General features: G+C 43.0%; 2 protein-coding genes across 7 annotated transcripts in view; one reads left to right on the top strand and one right to left on the bottom strand.

Annotated features, from left to right (window-relative positions):
• Psme3ip1 (proteasome activator subunit 3 interacting protein 1) overlaps positions 1-9,745 on the bottom strand; it is a 31,232-nt gene extending 21,487 nt beyond the window's left edge. For 2 of the 6 annotated variants that reach the window (XM_052727384.1, XM_052727386.1), the window contains exon 1: positions 9,523-9,745. The gene's annotated coding sequence lies outside the window, so the exon portion shown is untranslated. Of the gene's footprint in view, positions 1-7,967; positions 7,987-9,522 lie in introns of those variants that run through there. The other 4 variants (XM_052727385.1, XM_052727380.1, XM_052727382.1 and 1 more) reach the window with 4 other exon arrangements.
• Positions 9,746-9,985: 240 nt separating this feature from the next.
• The window catches only part of Rspry1 (ring finger and SPRY domain containing 1), a 56,037-nt gene continuing 50,271 nt past the window's right edge, over positions 9,986-15,751 (top strand). Inside the window, exon 1 of the mRNA XM_052727378.1 lies at positions 9,986-10,477. The gene's annotated coding sequence lies outside the window, so the exon portion shown is untranslated. The remainder of the gene's footprint in view (positions 10,478-15,751) is intronic.

Below are 15,751 nucleotides of genomic sequence, written 5' to 3'. Positions count from 1 at the left end.
CCTGTATTAGCTGTCTACTTTCCTCCCCCTGCTCCTATTTCCTAGGGATTAACTCCCAACAGGACAGGTCCTCACAGCTTCTCTCTACCTGGCATCAGAATCCATCACACACAACAAGGAGAGAAGCAACAATTCCTATTTCAGACTCTCAAGATGGGTCACTGTACACCCTTTCCAGGCAGCCAACTACCTCTCAACCTTACAGCTCGTGCTCTGAAATCTCTGTTCTATGAATTTCACATACAAATTTAGTCCACTGAGATGAATCTTTTCCAACAGGACAATGCTTCAATTATAGGAAGATAACTCCTACTCTCCTCTTAACTTGCTACTTTTCCAAGGCAAACATCCAATATTTTAATCCTACAAGATGGACAGAAATGTCTTTCAAAGCAGTGAAGTTGCCTGGCCTGATGGCACATGTATGCCTATAATCCTGGCACTTGAGGCAAATACAAGAGGATCCAAAGTTCTAGGCTGGCCTAAGATACATGAGATATACCTCAAAAACCAGGCCAGCCAAATGCCTCAGAGAGTAAACTTGTCTGCTGCCAAGCCTGATGACCTGAGTTCAATTCCCAGAATCTATACAGTGGAAGGAAAAATGGACTCCTGAAAGCAGTCCTCTGGACTCCACATGAGTGTGTGTACACAGACACACATTAAAAAAGTAATGATGAGCCGGGCGGTGGTGGCGCACGCCTTTAATCCCAGCACTCGGGAGGCAGAGCCAGGCGGATCTCTGTGAGTTCGAGGCCAGCCTGGACTACCAAGTGAGTTCCAGGAAAGGCGCAAAGCTACACAGAGAAACCCTGTCTCGAAAAAAACCAAAAAAAAAAAAAAAAAGTAATGATGAATGAGTAGCAAATTCTGTATATTCTGTATAATATTCATAAAATTTCTCCAAAAATATTCAGAGAGTTCAAAGATCACAATCTTCTTTCACAGTCAATAATTACAACCACGAAGGTCGGATGTAATAGCTCACACCTGCAATCCCAGCACTAGTGAGGCTGAAGCAGGAAGATCACAAGTTCTAGGTTTCAATATAAAGACATAGTACTGCAGGGCAAGCTAGCTTAATTTATTAGACAGCTTTCAGGATAACCCACCCAATTCCAACCAATCATCAGCAAGTACCTTCTGTTGTGCTCTTCTTATTAAAGGGGCACAGGCAATGATAAAGACCATGGACTCTGCCAGGGTAAGAACTTGGTATGACACTGGGCCAGTCACTTAATTCTTCCAAGCCTTGATGTCCTTATCCCCAGGTCACACTCACCAAAGGTGACCAAGACAGCACTGTACAACATGAAGTCTTTGTGTGGGAAAACAAGACAGTTCATACAAAGCACCTGCCACAGTATTTGGCACATTTCAAGATGCTTTGAAAGGCTTCCTGTTACCATATGGTATGCTATGTTAAACTCTAGGCAGCGTACAGTAGTGAGAGAAACTGTGTGTACTCAAGAATGGGAAGAAATCAATCATAAACAAACATGACCTTTAAGTGGAAAATCAAACTGAGGAGTGAGAAAACACATGTAACCTTAATGTGCACACATCTAATTCTCCCCACACGTAAGCTGGTAATTCTACTATTTGTCCAACACTGGACTAGACTTTATGAAGTACACAAAAGGTCAACAGTCTTGCACTTAAACTAATATGCTACATAATAAACCACCAAAGTGAACAGTACAAGCAGAATTGGGAACTGCAGGACACACATGGATGGATGGTTTCCCAGGCTCAAGCCTTGGACATGCACCTACATTCTTTTTCATTCTTTATACCTTTATAGTCTGCCTGTCACCTAGCTCTGTTGTTTTTACCTCATAATGACCTCTCCTTAACCTACTCTATTCTTGCTGTGGGAGGGGGGGCCCCTTCCTTTCTAACTCTTTTTCAGGGCTCCATCTTGCATGGACTACTTTACAAGTATTCCATAGGCAGTTTCTATTCTAGCCTCCCTTCAATTCATTCTTCCCATTATCATCTAATGGTTCTTCTAAAAGGTAAACCTGCCTGTTACTGTCTGCTTAAAATGCCAGTTTATCATCACCACCACCCCATACACAACAGCATGAAAATCAAGATGCTAAATGACATTGCCACAAACACCTCTTGTGGGTGAAATTACCTTGGAGTGGAAAAACACTCTATCAGAGCAAAGTCCATTTTCATTTGTGTGATCCCCAACTATCTCACCTCCCCCATCTTCCTAACTTAATTTACAATAATCCCTCCACATATGGTACTGCAGAGCCACGATGCACATCTCCCAATCTGTCTCGCTTCTCTGCAGACTTTGCCCAGGCTGTTGCCTCTACCTTGCTTCATCTTTGAATGTCTCTGCTCAGACTCAGAATGAAGATCCCACCTCTAAGCTTCCCATGTCCTTGTAGAGTAGTGGATGCATATTTCTTTCCTGTGTCCCTATTATATAATTTAAAAAACTCTAGATAGCACCCATTAACTATGCTTTACCACTGCTAAATGTTGCAACAGCTCTTTACCCACACTGGCTATCAGCACAGTGTGGAGCATATGTCATATGTACAATAAGTATTTACTAAACAAACCAACCACTAGGAGGTAAAGAATCTGAGCAGGGAAAAATGAATTCGACGACTATTCCCAAATACTGTCCAATGTTAGGTGAGGCAACAGTGGTCATTAATCAATGACTTAATGCAGTTTCAGGGTCTCAAGGAATTCTGTTCAAATATCAGCCAACTTTGGGCAACAGGAAACACAAAACCAAAGTTGAAACAACTTTGTTACACAATTGAACCCATCTTTCAAAAAATAACTCTTATTATCTTTCTTATTTACTCAGTGTTTCTCAACCTGTGGTTTATGACCCCTTTAACAAACTTTTATCTCCAAAAATATTTACATTATAATTTCTAACAGTAGCAAAATTACAGTTACAAAATAGTAACGAAAATAATTTTTTAGTTGGGGATCACTAGAGCTTGAGGAACCGTATTAAAGGGCCACAGCATTAGGAAGATTGAGAACCACTGAAACTGACTAAAAATACTTGTACTGGGCCCCCAGGGAGCTTAGTGGGTAAAAGAGCTAGATATGCAAGCCTGATGACCTGAGCTGGATTCTTGGAATTCAGATGGAAAGAAAACCAACTCCTGGAGTTGTCCTCCGACCTCTACATGCATTCGATGCATCTGCACCCTTACACCCACACCTCTCTCTCCACAATTAATTGGCAATATTTAAAGTTTTTTTTTTAATTAAATACTTGCATTGAGAAATGGACCTTTTTCTTCAGAGCCCACACTAGTTGTTTATTCTGCAGAACAGAAGTGGCCCGTACCCACAATGTACTGACCCTCTTCTGAACTACAGAATTTAGGGATTTAGATGGCACTGACTTCTGATTCTCACAAGTTATACTTCCCCTTTTTGTTTCCTAAAATAAAGATAAAATACAAGCAAACAAAGAGCCAGGATTATGGAGAGCTAACTATCGAGATCAACACAGGAACACAGAGGATTCACAGTGGAAGGTTTATTTTGTTGAAACTTCCATGTTCAATTTTAGGAAGACTAAATAAACCAGGTGTGGTGGAGCACACCTTTGATGCCAGCATGCACTCAGGAGGCAGAGGCAGAAGGATCTCTGTGAGTTCCAGGTTAGCCTTTTCTGTAGTGCTGATCAAACCTAGAGCAACTTACAAGCTGCTGAACTACATACCCAGCCCAAGATTATTTTTAAAAGAAATATTCAATGTTCTTCAATACGGATTTTGTAGAAAACCAAAATTGCTTTATTTAAACTTCAAAAAGTTTAGAGGATTGAAATGTGTGAGGCCAACTTGGTTTGTTATATAGTGAGACTTCTGTCTCCAAAAACAGCCATGGCTTACAAATTTGTTTAACAGCCAAAAAACAAAGATGCTTCAAGGCAGAGTAACTGTTACACACTGCACTACTGTGTTTCTACTGGAGACCGTATTTAATTTCCAGGCTGGTGAGACAAAATAGGTGGTGTCTGAAATAGCATATTCTGCAAGTTCTAAAACGCACAACTTACAAAGTAATTGCTATCCTAGAACCGAAAAATTAGGTCACTTAACGAGTGCCATGATACAAGTTAATGAGATTTGTTTTCCTATGGAATTGACTTTTGTGATGGCAAACTAAGTTTACATCAGGCTGGCCATTATACCCTTCTAAAATTAGACCCTACATGTAGAAACACACTCAGGGATTCAGATTTCTATGTAATAAGGCTTTAGTTAGGGTAGCAGAAATAAGCCAACTCATTTTCTTCTGTCAGTTGACTGCTTTCCAATATTTTTCCCTAATATGTAAGTCTTCCTGTACTTCAAAACATAAAGGAGATGGAGAGATGTCTCAGTGGTTGAGAGCATTTGCTGTGCAGTCTGAGGACCACAGTTTAGATCCTGTCTTTCAAGTAACAAGCCACAAATCAGGCATACTTCTATAACCCAGGCTATGACAGGGTGGAGACAAGAGGCTGAGACTTGCTGGCTTGCAACCAATCTGCAAACACCTAAGTTCCAGGTTCAGAGGGAGACTCTGCCTCAAAGGATTAGATGAGAGTAACAGATGATACCCAGCACCCTCTTGCACCCTTCACGTTCATGGATGGACAAGTATGAAGATATGAGCAAGTGTGCACACATGCATGTGTGTGCAAACACACACACACACACACACCTAGATTATTTTTCATTTTTAAAGAAAAACAGAAGATGGAACTAAGAGCAAATGAGCCCTGCTAGATAGCCCAACCGAACTTCCGCAGAGACTACTTTCTGGCCAGAAGACACTGCCACCAAGCAATAGTAATTTAGATCAAGCCAACTTCTCCTTATTATAAAACTTCTTTAGAGAATGACAATTACTTAACAAAGAATTCTGCTAATACTTATTACCAGATAAAGCAATCAGTGGGCAAAGTAATATCAATCTTCCAACACTGAAGCTTATTAATAATATACCATAGTAGCAAGAGAGCTAATGAATCAAAATGAGATTACAGCATAAGCATTTTAATCTATATTAAGATGTGTATTATAAAGGGCAGTTTGTAATACATTTTGAGGCATCAAAGAAATATGCAATTATATGTCAAATATTTAATGTATTTATACACACAAAGCAAAAATCTTTCCACGGCACAAGGTCATAATCTCTTCTTAAATACATCAAATTCATCTCCTTACACTAAAGAAAAAGGGAAACTAATTTAAATATTCGCTCCTTTGCTGGTGCTCAGCTCTCTACTTCACACTATAGCTCTCAGAATATAAACAATCCCCTCACTGTGTGGGATTCTCATTTGACTTGTATTTTGCTACATAACGTGAAAAGCGAATGCAAAGCAACGACTTCATCAGGAATTCAGGGAAATCAAAACAGCAGTATCTTTGGTCCTGTCACCCGACTCCCAGCCCTGCAAACTGGGAAGACACAACTACATTACAATTTTTCAGCACTAGTCTTCAGTGTGGTGCCTTTCTGAGAATTTTTCAAGGGGAGCTTTTTTCTAAATTATTTTGGCATCTGGGTTGCCTTTAGACCCAACCCACACACCAAATCCTACTCCATCTTTTGCACACCCATCCTTAACACTACAATCAAACTGAAAAAAAGGAATTGGCCTGTGTAATGCTAGTGGCAAAAGGCTAACCAAGCCAGCTTTTAAAAGTTGTTTTGTTTTGGTTTGGGTTTTCTGAGACAGATTCTATGTGATATTGGCTGGCCTGGAACTTGATAAACAGACCAGAGTGGCTTCAAACTCAGAGATTCCCCTACCTCTAAATAAAGGCCCATCACTCTCCAGCCAAGCCAGTTTCTTTCCAAGGCAATTCTCAAGGCACAGTGCTAGGTACTAAACAGGTGCATATAGTCAATGCAATAATGTAATGAATGTGGCACACACGCAATTTAAGGAAAAGTAGGCCGCAGTTAATGCTATAGGATTAGAAGCTAAGCACTAAATATCCCTCTGCCCCCTCTGGTTTTCAAGACAGGGTTTCTCTGTGCAGCCCAGCTGTCCTGGAACTCACTCTGTAAACCAGGACGGCCTCAAACTCAGAGATCTGCCTGCCTCTGCCTCCCGAGTACTGGGATCAAAGGTGTGTGCCACCAAGCCCAGTTTAAGAACTAAGCTCTTTCAAGAAGACTAGAATAAGGCATCAGACAAGTCTAATTCTTATAGCTGCTGTGACACTGCACAGTGAAAATATTGGACATTTTATGTAGAAACATCACATCATATTTCACTTAAGAGTACTGTAAATCACAAACTTCCCATTCCAATATGAGAATCAAGGGATGAGAGGCTTTCATCTCTGGATAACCTGTCCTCTACTTTTATGCTTAAAAAGGTGGAAATGTAGCAATAATAATATTAACAATAATATTATGGGCTGAAAGATGGCTCAGTGATAAAATGGTTGCCAAGCAAGCATGAAAATCTCAGTTTGAAGCTCCAGAACCCACATAAACATGGGACACTGTAGTTCAGGCCTGCAATCCCAGTGTGCCTTCCTAGACACAGGAGGCAGAGACAGGAAAATCCCCAGAAGCCGTGGGCTAGCTAGCCAGACAAATGCAGTGGTAAACAACTAGAGCCCCTCTCTCAAACAAGATAGAAGTCAGGGTCAGGAGAGATGGCTCAGCAGTTAAGAGAGTGTGCTGCTTTCCCACAGAATGAGTTCAGTTCCAGGTACAATAACAGGTCACCATTGCTGTAACCAGGGGATCTGGTGCCCTCTTCTGGCTTCCTCATGCACCTGTACACACATGGTATATATATACACATACATAACCACACACACACACACACACACACACACACACACACACACACAGTCTAAAATAAATCTTAGAATAAAAATAAAAAGTAGAAAGACCAATATCCGAAGTTGTCCTCTGATACAACATGCAATGTGGTGTGTAAATCTACACATACACATATATGCACATACATATCAAACTCATCACATCCAAAAGTAAACTAAATAGTAGCTAAATAAAAGCCAAAAAGATGGCAGAGACTTTGGACAAAATCTAGAGGGTGGAAACCAGAAATTAAACCCAAGATTCAAGTAGATTTATTTCAATCTGAACATTTCTCTGACCTCAACGTTCACTCTAGCAGTACTATGATGAGGCCACAGAACAGGCAAAGTCTGCTCACAGGCTGCGTTGATAACCATTTCTCTCCCCATCTTAATCTGGCACCCAAAGAACTAAACCTTGAAAGGAAAGGGAAACAGGAAGAAAACAGCAAAAGAAACAGATCCACAGGAATTAAATACATGGATCACACAAATATGCTTACGATGTTTAAAATAAAAATCAAACCTTGAAATTAATAGCAAAAAATATAAAATATTCTTTAAAGTGACAAAAGAAAACAAAAACTTCAGGAACTAAAAACTGCAATAACTGAATTTAAGATGTGTTTAAGAGGGTCATGGTGGTGCATTCATTTATTCCCAGCACGGGGGAGGCAAAGGCAGGTGGATCTCTATGAGTTCCTGGCCAGCTTGATTTATACAGCCAGTTCCAGGACAGCCTGGACTAAATAGGGAGACCATGTTTCAAAAAACAAAAGCAAACAAATAAAACAAAAAAGATAACAGTGTAGGAATAGAAGAGAATTAACGAAGAAATAACCCAGTCTGGAGGGAGGATAAGGCAGAAAGATCTTGAATTCTAGGCCAGCGTGGGCCACAGAGCAAGACCCGGTCTCAAAAAAAACAAAAAAAACAAAAAACAAAAAACAAAAAACAAAAAAAAAAAAAAGCAAGCAAGCAAACAGAAACAGCCTAACAGGGATATAGGGTGAAAATGTCTATGCAAGTCAGTAACGAAATAGTCAGGAAGAAGCAATATAACAAACATAAGTGACTAGAATTTTACAGAATAAATCCCTATTTCAAAGTCAAAAGGCTACTTACTTAACATTGCCAAGTGTTGTAGCATACACCTGCAATTTCAACACTTGACAGAAGAAAAAAAAAAATCAGGAGCTCAAGGTCATTTTTCCATACATATCAAATCCAAGGCCAGCCTGGCTACATGACCATCTAAAAACAACAATCCAAAAAAGTCATGTACTAAGACAATTGAAAGAAAACAACTCACAGTTTGAAGCATTATACCTGAAAACGCAAAACAAAGGCAAAACACTCCTAAAATCACTGATCATTTAAGAAAATGATCATTTAAGAATCAAGACAAAGCCGGGCGGTGGTGGCGCACGCCTTTAATCCCAGCACTCGGGAGGCAGAGGCAGGCGGATCTCTGTGAGTTCGAGGCCAGCCTGTGCTACCAAGTGAGTTCCAGGACAGGCGCAAAGCTACACAGAGAAACCCTGTCTCGAAAAACCAAAAAAAAAAAAAAAAAAAGACTTCAACTTCAAAAGAGTTGGGCCGTGCTACTTTCAAACCCTTAGACATTATTCACAGCTCATCTTAGGATCTAACTGAAACACAAAAGCTGCCTTTATTTCAACTCAATTCCTTCTATCAAAGAGAACTCTACAGATTCCTTTCAATTATTTCAGAAGCAGTGCCCTCCAAACCATTTTGTTTGTTCGTTCATCCTGCTTTGTTTTCGGATGGAGTCTTGCTATGTAGGCCAGGCTGGTCTCCAACTGACCGCCTCCCAAACCCCTAGCTTCCATGGACCTAGGATTTCAGTATCACCATACTGAGATCCTCCAAATCATTTTATGGGTCTCTGGGGACACATCAATAAATCTATTAACTTAACCAACGAAACCTGTCTCACAGGTTTACACACAAGTCGCCGCCGTAAATCCTAAACATCAGGTTCGTATCAGCCTTTCGGGTCCCACTCTAGACTTAACCAATCAGACTACCTAAGAAGTGAGGTACAAGATCTGTATTTTAAAATGTTTTCCTCTAAGAAACACGTCTATCAACAATAGGTCTCCCCTCCCCTCGACGTCCAAGGAGCACCAACTCTCAAATAAGACATCTCAACTGTCGGTCTTAGTTCTAATAGGTACACCGCCTTGTTTCCTATTAGAAGAGAATGCGCGGGGCACAGCGATTGGGACACGGTCCTCCGTAACAAACGTGTTTCCCATCCTGCAACTCCACTCTGGGATTCAACGATTCTCACTCGGACATGCCACGTTTTCTAAGGAGCGTGGAGCTGCTCCGAGCGGGACGGAGGCGGCGGCTTCCTTGAGGCCTGGATGGCTCCAGCTAGCAGAAAAGTGCTGAAGGCAGCACGAGGCCTGGCGAGCAGGAAAGGGTCGGAACCTCCCACCGCGCGCGACCCACACGCCGTCCCGCAGGCTGCCGCGGCTCGGCGCGGGGTGGCCAACTCCCAGCCCAGGAGACTCAGGACACCGGGCACGGGCAAGGACGCGGACTGAAGACAAGTCCGGGCCCTAACCCTAACTCCGGCCGTCGCTCACCCTCGCCTCGGCCAAGAAGGAACCTGGTTTCGCCTCCCGGCGCGGACCCAGGCCACACTCACCTACCAGAGCGCGGGAGGCGAGCCTCCCTCACCTCCGCGGCGCCTAACCCAAACCGCCGCCGCCGCCGCCGCCGCCAAGGCCACTCGCTCTTAAAAAAACAAAATAGCCAAGAAAGACAGAGAGGACAACGGCTGAACGCGAGCGATCAGACTTTGCTTTTGTATTCCTTTTGACCCTTCGGGGCTTCCTGTACCTCACCGCCACAACAAATTTCCACCCCGCTTCCGGCGGCAGAGCCCAATCAACAGCTCTCTCCCTCCCCGAGCGCCTCGTGGAAATCCGGTGCTCCCACACCGGATGGAGAGATTTGATTGGGCCCTCGGCCCTTCGGCAAGGGGATTAGCCAGTTCGTTCCAGGGTGGCGGGCCGGACCGCGGGGTCACGTGACGCGGCCCTTGGACGATGATTGGCTGCCGGGGAGAGGGATGGCCACCGAGGAAGGGGCGTTTCCTAGGGGACCGAGGGAGGGCCCGGGCGGCGCGAAGCGGGGGTGGGCCCTGCGCGTAATGGCAGTGCCGTGTCCTCGCGTCCATCTTTACCGCTCTCTTGGACCTGTCACAAAGGAGTCGCGCCGCTGCCGCTGTCCCCTCCCTCCGGTGGGCCCGGGAGCTAGTGAAAGTCAGTGCCACAGCCCAGCCTCGCGGCTCGGGGAAGCCCCTTGGGGACGTGGCCCGGGAGGGAGCCTACGGGCTAGGGACGTCTGTGAGGGAAGGCAACAGCCGCTAGAGCCTGGGTCGGAGAGACGGGACTGGGGCCGCGGCCGGCTCCGGGCAGGGGTCTGGGAGAGGGTGGCGCTGGGCAGAGCCTGGGAAGCAGCCGGAACGTTCTCCTCCGAGGCCCGCGCTGGCGGCGCCTGAAGCGGTTCCTGGAAGAGGGTGTTCCCCTTTGGGGGATCTTGACTGGAGGAGGTCCTGGGGTCACCCTTCCGAGGAGACTGCGGCTAACTGGGCCCAGGTGAGAGGCAGGTACCCCCTGGGGAGGCTCCCGGTGTGGAGGAACGCTCGTCCAGGCTGCTCGGAGCCGAAGGGGTCGAGGGGCGGGCGGGCGCACGCCATGGGCCGGGGCTCCTTTGAGGGAGTTTGCGTTTCGGTGGGAAGCAGACTTCCCCTGGGGAGGTCTGGTGGTGCCTTGGGGTGGAGAGTTCTCCACGGTGGAGAGAGGCTGTGGAGAGTTCTGCGCGCTAAAGAGAGGCTGGAGGCGGGAGCCAGACCTAGCGGATTCTCCTACTCTCTCGAGGCCTGAGCTAAAAATTGGGTAAAACCCCGGGGAGGGAAGATTTCTGGGCAGCTCTTTGCATTGGAAAGCCCGAGTTCGGGATAGTAAGCGGAAACGGGAATAGCCAGGGTTCTCCCCTCTCTCTGGAGATTGACCAGGTGTCCTAGACAAGGATTCTGCTGCCTCTGGGCTCAGCGCCAGAGTGGGACGCGGGAGTCGCCCCACCAGCACCCCCTGCGAACCTCCAAATTTGGCATTACTTCCTGCCTGCTGTCTGCCTCGCTTTCCCTGTTCTTACAGGAGACCTAGGTAGAGCTGCTGGGCTGAAAACGCTGACACTCTGTCTTGTGTAGATGTCTGAGTGAGGCTGCGTCCCCTGGAGTGTTGTACTTTGAACTTTTAAAAGTTGGCAGTGTCTGTTATGACCTGAGTAGCGTCCTGCAGTCTCCCAGGCCCCTCACTTGCCATCTGCTTGTCCTTGGTTGAAGTGACTTAACAGCTTCAATAATCAACGTTGTGTGAAAATAAGGTAGTGTAATGGATTGGTGTTGAGAAATAAAGGGTTTTCTAACCTGTAAAACAGTTGATGTAAGAGATTAGCATAAATACAGGTGTTGATTACCTATAGCTGAGAACCACACCTTACTGAGTGCTTCAAGGATTCCAGCTTCTTAGGTGATGTTACACTCTTAAACCCTGCTTCCTTGACATGAAGAGGTTTCCAGTTTTTGTTTGCAGAGTTTTCATTTACTTTCGACTTCTGATGGTGCTGGTAGCAATTAGCGCTTCCTTCAGGAAGTTTTTCTCCGAGAAATTTGTTCTCAATATTGTAGGCCCACTTCTTGTATATATTCCTGGCCTTTGGATGGCTATACGTAGTGAACGCTATGCTGCCTCTCTCAATTGTAATCTGTAAATAGGCCTGCATTTTTCCTTCCATGAATTCTGCCTTGTGGTACCCCCAGAGTAGAGATTACAAGGCACTTCTTTCAATTTTCCATTTTCTGTAGAGTTTGCATTTCTTGGGGGGTGATAACTTGCTTTGTAGATCCCGGTTATTATGAGGTTACAGTAATATGAGAACCTGTGTCAGTGTGTGACAGACACTTCACTAACCTTTGCTTAGTGGTACTTGTTAGCGCTGCTTTGTTAGGGCTGGTGTCCCAAAATTTTAGTGATTTTCTTGTGGTTTTTGTTGTTGTCTTTTTAAAATAGGCTTTTTAAAAAAGTTGACCTAAATTTCCTGTTTTTTAATCTTGCATTTCATGATTGTTGTTTTGTTATTTTATTTATTGTGGTGATTTTTCGAGGGCCTTGATTTCCCAGGATACATAGTGCCCGGGGCTTCTACTTAATATCTTTGTTAATTCTGCTTTTTGCTATTTTTACAAGACCTTCATTTTTTTTCTAGACTCAATATTTTTAAGCTATTGATTATATAAAAGTATTCCACCATGGCCTATGTAGATTTTTTTATGCTTTGTCAGCCAAATAACTTTTTTTAGTAAGTATCAAGGGAAACTAAAAGCTTAGCATTGTATATAATAGTGTGTTTTTCTGTACTGAACAGAGAAGAAACAGTTCTCTCAGCTCTGAAGTGTGGTTGGCAAGTTTAGTAACGGTAACTGTGTTTCTGAAGTGTATTTAAGCAGTCTGTTTAAATTCACGAGATTAAATTAGTATTTGAGGATTATATAATTTTTTTTCTAACAATAATTTTTTTTTTTTTTTTGAGGCAGAGTCTTAACATGTATCCTAAACTGACCTGGAATCAACAGTCCTCTTGCCTCAGGCTTTAGGGTGCTAGGACTGCAGGTGTGTACCATACCTGGCTTTTTTTTTTTTTTTTAAGACAAGCTCTCCTTATGTAACCCTGGCTGGCCTGGAACTCTCAGAGATCACCTGCCTCTGCCTCCAGAGTGCTGGGATGAAAGATGTGAGCCACCATATCCAGTGAAGTCGTGTTTTATGATGGAGAATCACCTTGAAGGTTTTAAAATACAACTTTCTTTAGTACTCTAAAATCTGTATAGCTTTAAAAAAAATTATTAGGAGTTCTTTTTAAAAAAATTTCTTGCTAAGCAAATTTTAAAGGGATTTTATTTTTATTATTTTTAATTACAAAACACTAAATGGGAATTTTTCTGTATTTTAGGGTCAGATCCTTGTAAAGTAAAACTTAATATTCATCATTAGATTCTAAGTGTAAGGGGAAGTAAGCAGGCACCATCAGTGACCAACTGAACCAGTGATCAATTTCAACCGTTGCTTTGTTTGTTTATTTAGTTGGTTTTTTATTTTCTTTTTCTTCCTCCTCCTCATCCTTCTCCTTCCTCTTCTTCCTCCTCTTCCTCTTCCTTTCCCTCCTCCTCCTCCTCCTAGCTTTTGGCATTTTCAAGGCATTTGCCATTGAGTGGGATGAATATTTTTTTCTGGTATTCAAATTTAAAAATTGAAAAACTGACTATTCAGGAAGTAGTGAATGCCAAAACCTAGGCCACAGCCCTTAGGAAACTTTTACAACTTGTAGTGGGGCAAAAAAATGATTATTTTCTTCCTGGAGCTGGAGTTACAGGCACCGGTGACCCATGCAACATGGGTACTGGGTCTTCTGCAAGAGCTGTGCGTGCTCTGCCGCTGAGCCAGCCCTCCAAACCCTGCTTACCTGCCTTTTTTGTCTGAGCTTTGAGAACTAGAAAAGACTTAAATAGCAAGAAGTTGATGTACTCCCAGAACTTGGTAAGGAATGGCCTCTGCATGCAGCTGTTCTCCTGCCTGAAATTACAGTATCCGGGCATAATTTCATAGGTCCTGTGCACTTCAATTGGAAGGTTTGAAATTTCTTACTCAGCAAGTGTATTATTACTCTGTAGTTTATGTTTCAGAGTTGGTTTTTTCTTACTTCTACCTCCTAAAGAATTAAGTTTCCTCTCCTTTGTTCCCTGAATGCAGTATTCTTAAAATATGACTCCTGCTCCACCCTTCCTCATGGGAAATACAACTCCTTTATTCAGTTCTTATTGCTTCATCATTGCTCATAGTTACAGATGCCTATGAATTACATATTAATAACTTTCGAAGTCAATTTTTAAGGCTTGCTAAGATATTTGTTACCTCAGACTAAAGCAATTAGAATTTACTGCAATTGGACTGGGGAGATTCAGTGGGCAAAGGCATTTGCCACAGAAGCTTGAGGACCTGAGTTCAAATCTCCCTAACCCATGTATAGCCATGAGCAGTGGGGTGAATCTATAATCCCAGTGCTCTTACATGGAGATGGGAGGCAGAATTGATAGGATTTCCAGAAGCTGGCAAACCTGGTGTACATGGCAAAACAAGAGACTGCCTCAGTCAAGATAGGAGGCAAGGACCAATGCCTGAGGTTGTCCTGACCTCCACTGATACTCTGTGGCACATGTGCCTCGATTCACATGTGAACATGAACACACAAGATTTTTTTTTTCCAAAAGAATTTATTGTAGTCTCTAGTCCCTTTTTTCTCAGGTGGTCTGTCCTGGGACACTTGGCACCAATGCAAAACTTCTCACTTACTGGGTACAGAGTGTGGATTCCTCCAGCATTCAGAAAGGGTTTAAGTTGGGGTACAACATCCATATGGTCTCAAAATAATTTGGTTTTCCATTGAATTTCTGATCTTTGTTGTTGTTTTCATTAAACTTACTGTTTAGCTTTAGCTTTATCAATTTAATTTTTAAACTCTGTTAACCTTTCACTGTGTGGTTTTAAATTTCTGAATTTTTAAAAATTTATTTTTGTTCTCAGTGTGTGGAGATGAGAAGGACTTTGTTTTCTCTTTTCCCCTTCCATGGATTCTAGGGGTTGGACTCGGGTGGCCAGGCTTGTGTGGGAAAGCGGGAATCTTCACCCACTGAGCCATCTCACTGGTCCGCGCTGTGATAAGTGGAGAGCGTGTTGCAATGCAGTTGCTAGTGCTGATTTATAGTCTGCTAAGAACCGGCCGTACAGAGATACTTCAGAGTGGTCAGGTTCCTTTTCAACTAGAAACTGGTGTGGCCAACAGTCTCCTTCTGGTGGCTCTCATGGTTTACCCATAGGCCTTGGTAGGGAGTTAAGTGTGTTGTCTGTTGCTGTCCTTCATCCCGATCCCCAGCTCCCTCTGCCAAGAGTACACGGACATTTTTCATCTTTGTTCAGTACCTGGTACATATTTATTGAATGGTGATATCACAATTTTTAAAGCTTTAAACACTTTGTAAAATTTTCTGTTTTTGAAATATTTTAACACTTTCTGGTTTTACAGATTTTAGAATAAATTCACCTAGGTATTTATGACTACCTATTGGATCTGATGGGCATACAACTGTGTGTACAATCAGGTGTTTTAGACAGCATTTTAAACAGGTATTAGTTAGGGAATTTTTGCCATTTGTGCCACTTGTACATTGTTTACTTTTCTTAATAGCATAGAATTTTTTCAATAGAAAAAAGTTTTCCTTCAAACTTAGGTGTATTTGGATAATGTAGCAACATGCTTCCTGTTATTTGGGTCTTCTGGGGTGAAACCTTCAAGTAATCAAGAAGATTGTTTGTTTTTCTCCCTCTTCTGCAGCCATCATTACCACTTACCTCAGTTCTTACTTGGAATTTCCTTTTTGCATAGAAGGCAGATATTTTTTCATCCTTAAGACTTATTCGAAGGGTATTTACTGTTTGTTTTTTCTGTTATTTACTTCTGAAAATTCCTTGTTCTAGCCAAGGCCTAAATTTTATTTTTATTATTTACTTAAATGTTTTTTGCCTGTGTATGTGTGTAGTGTGCTTGCATGTGTGTATTATGTGTTCCCGTGTGTCTGGTCATGTGTATTTGCACATGGATGTAGAAACCAGAGGTTGACATTGTCTTACTCAATTGCTTAAGGCAGGGTCTCTGACTGAGCCCAGAGTGCATCTGTTCAGCTAGTCTAGCTGGCCAGTTTGCTGTGGGGATTCCGTCTGCCTCACAAGTGCTGAGATTGATTGTGGTGGTCTGTT

Source organism: Peromyscus californicus, unplaced genomic scaffold, assembly GCF_007827085.1.
Source record: "Peromyscus californicus insignis strain IS unplaced genomic scaffold, ASM782708v3 Scaffold_8__1_contigs__length_139910024, whole genome shotgun sequence".
In the NCBI taxonomy this organism is placed as follows: Eukaryota; Metazoa; Chordata; class Mammalia; order Rodentia; family Cricetidae; genus Peromyscus; species Peromyscus californicus.
This window is presented reverse-complemented; position numbering and strand designations above follow the sequence as displayed.